This window comes from Sciurus carolinensis, chromosome 19, assembly GCF_902686445.1.
Source record: "Sciurus carolinensis chromosome 19, mSciCar1.2, whole genome shotgun sequence".
Lineage (NCBI taxonomy): Eukaryota > Metazoa > Chordata > Mammalia > Rodentia > Sciuridae > Sciurus > Sciurus carolinensis.
In genome coordinates, this window is record NC_062231.1 from 10,800,787 (window position 1) to 10,813,768 (window position 12,982).

The window sequence follows — 12,982 nt, forward strand, 5'->3', positions numbered from 1 at the left end:
ACTGATCTAAAAGAAATGTTTAATTGAAATAAGCAGAATATTGTCAGGAATTTTCACAGCCTCAGTCATACCCTCTGCAGAATGAGTCCTCACCCAAAGAACCCAGATGCATTAGTACTGATAATTGATGATGCAGAACCAATCATCCTAATTTTTACTGAATTTCCCTTTGAGGTTTTGGTGGCCTTTTTCTATCAGTAGGACAAACAAATTAATCTTTTCTATTTTCACACATATTAATGGGACACACGAAGTTCTTAGGAAGGAAACAAGTTCCTTATGTCCACACGGATGTTCATCCATCCGATTAGTCATCTCCCAGTATTATAATTAGTAATTCTTTAAATAGTGAAGAAAATGTGGCCTACAGTGATTTTACTACTCAGGCTTCAGGAGAAATTTGCCTGAAATTGTTTAAAATATAGTCCACCTAATGGGCAGGCATGCTGGCATATGCATTTAATGCCAGAAGCTCAGAAAGCTGAGACAGGAGGTTTCTGAGTTTGAGACCACCTTCAGCAATGTGGATAGGTCCAAAGAAACTTAGACAGACCCTGTCTGTAGATAAAAAATAAAAAATGCTGTGGCTGTGGCTCAGTGTGTAAGTACTTCTAAGTTCAATCCCTGGTAGCAAGCAAGATAAAAGGTATAGCTTCTCTTATGCCAGATTGGTTCATACATGGGGTAAGCAGCTCAGAGTCAAGAGTCAGGATTTGGGTGGAAGCAAGCTTGTGGCAAGCAGATTGTAAACTCATTTATTGCAGGAACAGCTGTATGTTTTATAGGTTTCTTTCCCAATCACAATGCACCATGGGAAATAAGACCACCATGTTCCTATATGGGTCCCTTTGGTAACACTGAGTCAATTTGGGGGAGTTGTGTACTTTCCTAGGTGGTCAAGGCAGGTTGCTCCTCCCCGCAGGTTTACACTCTTGAGACATTCACTGCTACTGGCCAAGAACTAGGATTTCTCTCAATAAAATGGGGTGAAAGATGGTGGGTGAGAAGTGAAGCAGTATTTCTTATAGGTCACCTACATAGTGGGAATACTGCTTCCCCCTGAGGTGGACGAAAATGGGATTGCACTAATATTCAATATTGGGCAAATTGCCCAATTCAAAATTGGGCAAAGAGTCTGAGAAAAATAATTTGAGTACATTAAATGAGAAATAGGGACAAAATTGGAGAAAGCTGCTTTGCAGAAAGGGTGGAATTGCCACACAGGATAGAAAATGCTGAAAAATTCTAGAAACAGGCTTAATGAAGAAATTCCTGAGGCTAAATGGTCACACACCCTAGCCAATACAGAGGGTGCTTGACTCCTGAAGTGGGTTCACAGAAGACACAATAAGTTCAGAAATTATCTGTGGGAAGCTGGACCAGGTGCCAGACAACACCTTGGGATTACCATGCACCAGTGCAAAAGCAATTTTGAAGTCAGATTTGGAAGTCTGCAAGTGGGTCAGCATGACTTTATCTGAGACTAGCAAAGACTTAACTGAGTCCAGCAAACCAGGGGAAAATCAGACCCACCTCTTCCCACTGTTCCATCTGGCAGCTCACAGGTGTAAGATATGGAAAATAAGAAACCCCAAATATTGTAAGCTAGGAAAAGGGAGTGAGAATGAGGGCTAGACATTGATGGCATTGATTCACTTTCGGTGTATTCTTTCCCACTGACAGGACAATTCTTAGAAAGTATGTGACCGCCTTCTAGTGGCAAGAGAAGTCCTGGGAAGGAGACATCCATCAAGCCTAAAACAAGTCTCTGAGAGAAATTGAAAACATTGATCCTTCCACAAAACAAATTTGTTCCCAGTGACAGTAAATGGAACTCTGAAGGGAAAGACATAAGCACTGAATGCTGACCTCAGACCCTCCATTATTTCCCAAGTAAAAATATTGCTCAGTAAAACAAACTTCAAATTCTCAAAACATGTTTCCTTCTTGACCAAACTGACAAGATGTCTCAATAAAGTCACTTCTCAGTGTAACCTATGTAAGCACAACTCCCACTTTGGCCAGTGTCTCATTTTCCACCAAGAAAGTGGGTCCATCAGAGGATGGACCTTTTCCTCATTTAATAAACTTCATCAGTGATTTCATTGATGAATGAAGGCTGTGCTGATCCAAGAAGTTTGCTACTGGCTCAGACATTCTGTGCTAAGGTTTTGATTCCCAGACCAGAAAACAGAAAAAAGTTATATTTAGTCATTCCCTGTATCTCAAAAGTCCATTCACTCTCCCCACAGTCAAAGTTAAATGATTGATGAGTCCTGAAAGTGACCATCGAACATCCAGCACTTCTGTGGCTTTCTGAAAGTTGGGGGTCACCACAGCAACAACTTAAATTATGTCTGAATCCCAAAACTCACTGCACCAACCCTCCTTGTAGAATGTAAGCCCTTTATGTCCTCTGAAGTCCACTCTATCTGAGCAACTGCCAGGTTTTGTGTGAGAGAAATTTGGTGTGTGGGAGAGAGGGGGACCAAAGGCAAGTTAAGGCAGCTTGCCAAGGCTGTTCTCTGGTGTTGTATGAAGGACTTATGTCTCACATCTTGTTCTGACCACCCACAGGGGTACCAAATATCAACCAGCTATTACATTAGTGTAGCTCTATGCCACATGGAAATTGCAAGGGTTTTGTGGCAAATTTTTTAGCGGCATAAAGTTGTCCCATTTCTATTTCCTCCGCTTCCGAATCTACTCTTCCCTACATGCTCAGCAACCTCATAAATCAAAGACATCTGTCATTCTGTTCCTGCCTGCAAGAATGGCCTCCCCATTCTCCCCAGAAAGGTAAGACTCCATCTATCTGGGCTTTCAGGAGATAAGTACCTACCCTTTAGCTAGCCAACATCCTGTGTTTTCCCTGCCATTAAGATTGGGTGAAGACTTTCCCCTAATCCCCAGTGGAAAAAGTCCAGTCCAGTGACTGGCACACCTGTGGCATATGAATCCAGACAATTGTCTGCCCTGAAATCATCAATTCCATTGAGCCTCTCCAAACATGGGACTTACCCAGTCATTTCACAGAGACACCAAGTTGAACTTTTTCTTTACTAATTTTAAGAACTCTACTCCCAAACTGACCTCAAAATTCATCACCTCATCAGACTCACAACTCAACTTCAGCTATACTGCAAATTATATAACAAGCACACATGTCACAAGAAGAGAATTCTTGATAAGGAAGTTCTTCAAGCTTTGGGAAAATATTTAATACATAATGGCAAATGTTTTGAGGTTCCCTAACTTCAACCTTTGTTTTTCCTTCACTCCATTACCAAATATACAACCCTACACCTTCACACTTTTACTTATACTCCCTCTCTGACAAATTTATCAGTGAGTCTGCACTTGATAACATAAAAAACATAGTTAGAAAAGGGCACCAATTCTTCACAGAAGCAATTTCTAGATACTGCTTTCAAGACCTGTAACAAAAAGGAAGATGAGGCCAAACAGGAAAAAGAAACTCAACTTAAACTAAAAACCAATTCTGAGCCTCAGCCATCCATAGGCCTAAAAAAGTCACTGCTGTTCTTGTCCCAACAGTCCCTCTAATACACCCCCTGAGCCCTGTTTCTGTTGTGGGTGGACTATACATTGGGCAAAATTTTACTGTATCTCAAGACCCCCATGAAGCCAATGGCAATGGGGATGCTGGAAAGCAGACTGTTCCTGGGGAAAACAACCCTTCCCTCAGTGCAGCCTAATTTCCAAGTCCCATAATACATCTGGGGAGCTCCACATTATAGGGATGGTGAAGAGCCAAGCACCAGGTTAATATTACATTTCTGAAGAGATTTTAAGGGTAGAATTATCTGGCAAATGTTCTCCCTTACTTAAAATAATTATCAAAAGTGTAATTGGTATCTTACATTCTGAGTGAGGTCTCAGCCTCAAGTCATATGAAAAGGAACCATATTACAATCCCCAACCCTCAGCTTACACTGCAGCCTCATCCTCAAAAGTAATGGGAGATGTTTCTTAATTGTCTGTACCCTAATCTGGCTAGCCTTATTACCAAGCAAGGACAAAAAGGTTGAAATCCCTAGGCATCAATTTCTCTAGCCAGACCATGCTGAAGCTTGCATTGGAATGTAGACATCAGAGGCCGGCAGGCTCAGTCAGAGAATGATCTGAGACTGAAGGAGCAAAACTGTCAGTTTCACATCTCTCTGGCTTCTCTCTTTCACTCTTTCTCTCCCTCTTTCTCCATCACTCATTCTCTCCTGCTGCTTTACTAAAATAATTGATGGCCATGCCATTTTTTTCTCTATGGTTCTTGTTAATTTCTATATACACTCACACACACACACACACACACACACACACACACACACACACATATATTGATTTGAATCTGGCATACCTAAGTTAATGTATTTTTTTGATCAGAACTGTTTTATCCAAGTATTAAGTTGCTATTTTCACACTCTGCTTTGTTCAGAGGCCAATTTGCAAAAGTTAGTTCTCAATCTGATAGATTTTAAAAGACAATAAGGTCTTTGTCTGTACAGGTTCAAGGCAGTCAAGGACCAGAAGAGTGAGCAAAGTCCTCAGGACAATAAAGATCTTCTGTTGGCTTAGGAACACTCTGCAACCTCTCTGCCCTTGAGCCTGAAGACATTATCTTATTAGAAAAACATTTGGTACTAGTGGACTCTGAGTAGCAAGCAAGTTATATGATCTGCACATACAGAAAGTTAACTGCACTAATGTAACCTAATGTAACTGTATATAACCTTGGAATATCCTTCATATTATCAAACTGTCTGAACTGACATTTTTACCTCCTATTGCTTTCCATGCAACCCTGGATGAATGCCTTTCCTTATTTTGTCAAGTCTTTCATTCTGCTTCTTCTATAATCTCCATTCCACTTTCCAATGGAGGAAAACATTGTGGTGTGATGTCTATATTCACTGATAAATATTGACTGATTATTACATATTGTCTCAATCTTCTCCTCAGTTAGCAGAATTAACTGCAATTATTTTGGCTCTTTGTATATTTCCCAACACTTTAAACATCATTGCAGACTCTCAGTATATAGCCAAACTGATGCCACATATTTTCTCTGTAATGTCACCTCATTTGGATTCCTGTTTTTCACTCCTTAATCTCTTTTATAGGGTCATATGGCCTCAATATTTCTTGCTCACACATATGGTCACACTAAAATTCCTGGACTGCTCACTGAAGGAAATATTTGTTCTGATACTAATATAAAATCACTTTATTGTCTTTTAAGATGCAATGGAGGACTAGGGATATAGCTCAGTTGGTAGAGTGTTTGCCTCACAAGCATAAGGCCCTAGGTTCAATCCCCAGTACTGCAAAAAAAAAAAAAAAAAAAAAAAAGATGCAATGGTGTCGCGCTCCCTGCCCGCAGAGAGACGAGACGCAAACCTGGTTCTTTTTTGAGCTCTTTATTTTGCGTGCTTACTTTCTCATAGTTCTTTCTTTGTTCTCTCTTTGAGGAACTTACACTTCAATATCTATAGTACAGTAACCAATCAGCATTTTCGCACGAGGGGAGAGCATTAACAGATACAGGCAGCAAAGGCAGGCATACAGTGGACCTGTACTGTCCATCAGGGAGCTTAGCCAATCCCTGGAACTTCCTCAAAATAATGTCAGTTGTTTATGCAAAAGCCAACCGCACTGGCAGCCTGCCAGGCGCCATCTTAGCCTTGCCACACCTAGGGCCAGGGGTCCGGCCGAAACCCCGACACAATGGAATCATCACACAATTTTTTCATCAAAATGCTCACTCTTTTTTTAAAATTTATTTGTATTGTAAACAAATGGGATACATGTTGTTTCTGTTTGTACATGGAGTAACAGCATACCATTTGTGTAATCATACATTTACATATGGTATTGGTGTTTAATTCATTCTGCTATTTTTTCCCTTCCCCCACCCCTCTTTTCCCTTTCTACAGTCCCTCCTTCCTCCATTCTTGCCCCCCCCCATTATGTGTCATCATCTCCTTATTAGCGAGATCATTCATCCTTTGGTTTTTTGAGATTGACTTATCTCACTTAGCATGATATTCTCCAATTTCATCCATTTTCCTGCAAATGCCATAATTTTATTATTCTTTATAGCTGAGTAATATTCCATTGTATATGTATACCAAAATTTCTTTATCCATTCATCAATTGAAGGACAGCTAGGTTGGTTCCACAATCTGGCTATTGTGAATTTAATAGCTATGAACATTGATGTGGCTGTATCTCTGTAGAATGCTGATTTTACATCCTTTGGGTATGGGCCGAGGAGTGGGATAGCTGGGTCAAATGGTGGGTCCATTTCAAGTGTTCTAAGAAATCTCCACTCTGATTTTCAGAGTGGCTGCACTAATTTGCAGCCCCACCAGCAAAAAATGCTCACTCTTTAATAAAGACCTTTTATATTTCCTCTCAACAGGCCTGTTTCATCATTAATAATTGCTCTTGTTGCACCTCCTTTCCTTCCTCTACTCAGGAAAACATTAACCCTCAAGGTTTACATTCTTATGCACTTTGGAAGATGGATGTAACTCATCTTCCTCCCTTACACACCTAGTCTTTCTTCCATGTTACCATAGATATATTCTCAGGTCTTATATGGGCCAGTGTCCATCATTCAGAGAGGTTATCAACCTGTATCTCTCACCTATTCCTTTGCATTCCCAGTATGGGTAAACCTAATCATTAAAAAACTAATTGTGCCCCTGCTTATATGTCTAGTGTCTTTGCTCAGTTCTGTAATCAATGGCATATAATTCTAACCCATGGAATTCTCCAAAATCTTACTGGACAGGCTTTAGTTGAACATGTATATCACACATTTAAAATGTGCATTAAAAAATGGGGACCAGACTTGCTCTTATTAATAATGCTCTCCATATTGCCTTGTTCACAATAAATGATCTTAATATACAATGTGAAGGTAATACTCATTGCTGGTCCTCTGCCTTGGACGGACACTTTACCCCTAAGGTACCACTATGAAAGATTTATATAAAATATTGAGTTCCACCAGATCTGATATGGCAGGATCCTGTACATTTCAGTACATGGGTGAGGTTGTCCTGACCTGCAGGACTACAATGGGAAACTGGAGGGGGGATCGGGGATTGGGAGAGACCAGAGACACAAGAAATGGAGACAAGACAAAAGCCTGATCAAGTCTCATTTATTAGAGGAATAAACCCAGTTAATATCAGGTACAAAAGCCAATCAGGGGAAAGCGCATGAAGGCAAAACTTGTCTGTGCACCAGAGTTCAAACAAGGAAGCATACTAGGCCAGTCATGGAGCACCAAGCAATCTAGCCTGATACACATCTGGTATTGTCCAACAGTTACATGTGCAGGAGAGGCAACCCCTGCCAGCATCTGGCAGGCGCCATCTTAGCTCAACATGTGGCAAGGTAGGGGTGTGGCCTGAGGGCTGCGGACATGAGGTGATATTCTTCTGTTTTACTCCTACAGGTTCTGTCTGGATTCCTGTCAGGTATGTGAGACCCATCAATCATCATGAGTTGGCATCAAGGACCTCACAATTTGATTCCCAAATTCCATTTGATCCTCGATGAAGAGGACCCTGAATCAAAGAATGAACCTCTGACATGAACAAGAGGCTCAAGAGACCCTTGATCTTTGAATCAGCTAGTGGCTTGGGGAGATATAGAGAGTTTAACAATGTCTGCTGAAGAATTGCTAACACAGGTAATTTTGTTACATCTCTGCAAAATTTACACAAAATTCCACAACTATGCTTGTTATTATTGTGTTGTGTCCTTGTTGGAGGTGACCCTGTACAAAAATCTGTTCCATCTTTGGCTTCCTGCACTCATTATAATATTTGGGTCTGCTCAGTGGAAATTGTTAATTCTTCTGAAAATTTGTATTCATTAAAATATTCTTGATAATAGGACTACTATTGATTACTTGCTGTTGCTATATAATAAGGGGTGCCATGAATTTAATATGTAATGTTTTAATTTAACTGTTAACAGTAATCCCATTCAAAAGAAGTTGTATCATTTAAAGATACTAAAAAGAAGGTGCAAGAAGAGGATGGAGGCTGGCATTTATTAGACTGAATAACCTCATGGTTACCAAATTTTATATGAATAAAACAGTTTTTCTTTGGAGGATGTTAATTGATACTTGCCTTATTGTGCTGTGCTTGTTTTTGCCAGTATCTGCCTTGCTTTCTTTCTCCACCTTCCTTAAACAAAAGACAAGTCATGTTTATTCAAAAGGCCATACAAAATAACAAAGGAGAGTTGTACAGGTTCAGGTCAGTCAGAGTACAGAGGAGCCTTAATCTTTGAGTGAGCAAACTCCTCAGGATGATTAGGGCTTTCTGTTTGAATAGTTTAGAAACACTCTGCAACTCCTCTGTCCTTGAGGCCTGGAGATTCCTGGTCAGAGGGACAAGCAGGGTTAAGGGCGGTGCGGTCCACCTACTAGGATCTATGCACAGGGAGCAGCAACAGCTGGATAGCAAGCTGGCATTCATCCACTCTGAGGGAGATGGGAAGAAGCCACACAGATGTCTTTGAATTTGGAATTGCAGTGTGGTGGATAAATTTGGCTGTTGCTTTTGGGGTAGAACAGAATGGAAATTTGAGCAGTTTAAGAGCTGACAGACTGTGGTTTTGCAGGCTGACACACAGCAGTGCTTCTTATGGCTATTGAGTATAGAGGATTGCAGTGGATGCAGGTAGATGTAGGAAGTGAATCACAGTAGAAGAAACAGGAGTCAAAGAGAAAGGATGGAGCCCTCCCACTTTAGGCTCAGTGGAGTAAAGGTCCCTGCTGTATATGAGCTGAATTTCCTAGGCTGTTGACAGACTTCTACCTGTATAAGGAATATAAATTGTACCCTCCAACTGAACAGCACCATGTCCCTTGCCTTGGTGTGCTCCAAACTTGCTTATTATAACACTAAAAGCCCTGCAGTGCATGGGACTCAGGCTGTGGGAATTATCTCTCTGAGCTCTGGCACCACTAATAAACTTGCTTCCAGATCTTGGTGTTCTGATCCTCATTTATCACAACATTGTCTTACTTCAGTCTTCATTGTGGATGGGGAGGCAAAATGACCTTCACGGGAAGCAGAGCAGGATCCCCTGGGACTAGTTCCCTCTATACCCACCACCTAACCCCATGCCTGAGACCCAGATACCAAGTGCATTTATTTGACTTCAGGGGTTACAGTGCCCTTAAAGCAATTATTCATTACAACTAGCTACTTCTTCAGGTTAATTACCAGAAAATATACTGCCTGTCATCTCCACAGATTCCCTATGTCTTGTCAATCTCTCTTTTCACATTGTTACCAATGTTTAATTACAAAGAATAAAGGCCCACTGCCTGCAAAGATGTGGCAGAACAACAGCAGAATCCAGAATTTCTAGGTGGTCTTTGGGAGAATGGATGAAGCAGCACATGAGCAGAGGAAACCTGTAAGAGCTGTTCCAGGGTCCATTTCTTGTGACATTGCAGAAGCTGTAAATGTATTTCATAAGAGTCTGTGTAAGGGAGGATTAGGTATCAGTTTAAGAGTTGTCAATGTTAGTTATACATTCACTGAGTTGTCAGAATAGCTGTTCTGAGACCAATTTGGGATACAGAACAAGTAGTCTCTACCCACCTGACCACCATACATAATTTGACTTCATTTTCAATTCCTGGCTTTACAAAATAAAGACAACTTGTTCCATGTGAGTAGAGTATTTGGAGATATTTGATAAAAGATTTACCTGTTATTTATCAGTATTCTATTATGTTAAGTCACATCTTTTCTTACCACAGAGGTTTCATAAAGTATGCAAATTTCACAATAACTATTTTATTTTCAAATGTTTAAAGAAGAAATGAGTATTGCAAGTCAGTGGTACTAACCCTTAGACCATTAAAAATATTCTTTATTCCACCAATTAATTTGTGACCTATAAATATATTGTGTGCTACCATTGAAAAAATGATTTCATTTTATACACTAAAATACAATATCAGGGACATGGGTTGTATGCATTGCAAAATGATAGTTCAGGCAGACACAGTGGTACCTGTGTGCAATCTCAGGGACTTGGAGGCTGAGGCAAGGTAATCTCAATTTTGAGGTCATTTTTGACAGCTTATTGAGACCATATCTTAAAATGAAAATGGCCAGGTGTGTTGCTCAGTGGTAGAGAACCCCAGAATTCAATCTCCATATGTATAAACATGGTGCAAATTTAAAAATCCACCATCTGGTAACTTATTATGAAGAAACATATATTCAGATGGAATAGTCTTTGCATCTTTCCACCAGTCCATCTATGTATCTGTTTTTTTAAGAATTCATTAGATTATTCCTGAGAGCTGTATTTGAATTTCACACTTTTCTTCCTGGTTTCTCCTAATTGACAATGAATTCAGTGCAATGAATTCAATGAATTCTTGCCTTCCATCTCTGCTCCTCTAAAAATGAGAATCATACATTCCCCTGAGATCAGAGTTGATGTGGGCTTGTGTAGTGACCAAATAGTGGCACTGATCCTTATACCATCATGTATCCCTGGATTTTTTTCTGCCTAAGGCGTAATCTGCCCATATCAGTTTCCTGAAACCTGCAGTTGCCACATAGTGACATTATTTTCCTAATCAAGGAAATTCAACCTTGATCTTCTATAAGTATGTCCATCCCAAGACACAGAAGAAATGTGTACTTAATATATATGTTTTCACATCATATTCCCTGAAATAAAAAAAAGTCCAGGTAGAAATAAAGAAATCAGGTTGGTTCACTCCTGTAGTGAAACCTCATAACTTTTTCTTGAATTGTTGTTACTGTACTGATTATCACTGGGATGAAAGTATATACAGCTCTAGAAATAGGAAGTGTTCATACTGAGATGGAGACATTGATTTCATGAGGAGGATACTCCTGAGAAAAGACAGTTGGAATATCATACCAGTTGATTTTTGGATAACCTTAACAACTCATTTCTCTCCCTGAGTCTTCCTTATATATTCTGTGCATGGATTAATAATAATTTTGAGCACCTATTCAGTGACAGGGGTCCCATATATTAACTTGTATTGAACACATGTAGTATTATAGTCCCTGTGGTAAAGATAAAGTCAATGATGACAAGCAAGCCAAATTTAGAATCCTGCAAATTTTAAGACTCAAGGTTAGTATTCTAGACAATAAAATAAAATAGGTAATTGAGTATTGTGATATCTAGTAATTTTCTCTTTATTGAATAGCCTTCAAAATGATATGCAGATAAGTTAATTTTCACCTTTTTCTATTGTCATCCGAGTCCATTCCTGTGAGTTAACCACCCTTATTCATCCAGTTAATATACTTCAGACATTTTCCTCCATTTATATCCATATATGCATATTTAGATTGCATCATGCATGAGGAAAGTCACATTTTATGTAGATGAGAATTTTGAACACAGAATCTAAAATGTTACACACAGAACTTGACTGAATATAAACATTTTAAACAGCTTCATTGTGAGATAATTCAATTATTCCAAAGTGCCCTTGGGTTGAGTCCTAGTATTTGCAACAGCCCAAAGTCTGTGATTCAGTTCTCATTAATTCCTGGGTTGGCCACATTCCACTGTTCCTCAGAGGTGGTTGACTAGATTCAGAGTCAGGGGGCGGGGCCTGAAGCCCTGTCCAATAGAGGCACTGGGGTGAGAACTGTCCAATCCGCATGCAGCCAGCGAGGAGGGCGGGCTTCTGAAACCTAGCGCTGGCCTTGGTCTGGGAGCCACCATTCTCCGGATCCATATGTGGCTTTTCCTCCTGTGCCCAGGAGCCCCAGGTTTCTGTGTGACACAGGGAAGGAGAGACTCCGAGGGAGAACATGGGGCAGAGTGAAGAGCAGGAAATGGTGAGTGTGCTTCAGGCAGCTGGAGACGGGGTGAAGCCCAAGCCCTTGGGACTGGCGGTGGCGGGAGGGGAAAAGGTGGCAGGGCTGTTCCTGGTCCTCTCAGTCTGCCGCCATGGTCTTCCTCTGTGGGGCTCAGCCCTCAGTCCCCATGTCTACATCTAGTGCATCTGGTAGCTGGACTCTGTGCATCTTGTCACATGAGTGCACGGTGTCCTCAGCCTCTGCCTGAGGCCCCATGAGGACATCAGGGTGCTGGCAGCCCAGCATCTCCTGGGTTGGGAACAGAACACGTGGAGGGTTATTAGAGGAGGACGAGGGTGTCCCTGTGCTGGCAGCCCAGCATCTTCACAGGCTGTGTGCTGAAGACTGAGAGGATGGGGAAAGGAGGACCCCGACTCCATGGTGTTCCTGCAAGAAAGGACTGTGGTCTCTAGAGGCCTAATTTCCTCTTTCCTGCTGAGCTAGCTGAATATTCAGGAAGCAGCATCTCAAATCCAGAACCCTGGGCTCCATCCCAGCTACTCAGTGATCTATGAGTAAATTACTAGTTTTTGTTTTTTGATTAGTTCTTTTTAGTTGCATCTGGCAATTTTTTGGTATAGTTATGCAAGCATGGAACATATCTCTAATTTGGTCTCATTTCTTGTAGATGTTCATGATTGTGAAATACACTATGTTGTATTCTTGAGTATATACAGGAAAATTTTCTAAATTTTCCACTACAGTTCACATTCCCAATGCCAATTTTCCCTCTCAACATTATCAATTTGTTTCCCAGGCTAGTTTCAATTTGATGAAATATTTTGTTGCTTCTTCTAATACTGAATGAACATGATGAAGTTTTTGTTTCATGTTTATGAACAATTTATGTGAGAGGGAAGCAAAAAGGTATCACTTGAACATTTGAACAAACTGTGTGTGCCTCTTGTCGCTCTGTCTTCCAAGGCACAGACACATTATGAAAATATTTTGTTATGAGGTTCACCATTGAAGAATTGACTGTGTGATGTGTCCTTATCTCAGCATCTCTTGTCTTCCTTTTCCTGTGCTTCAGAAATGACCCATATAAGATG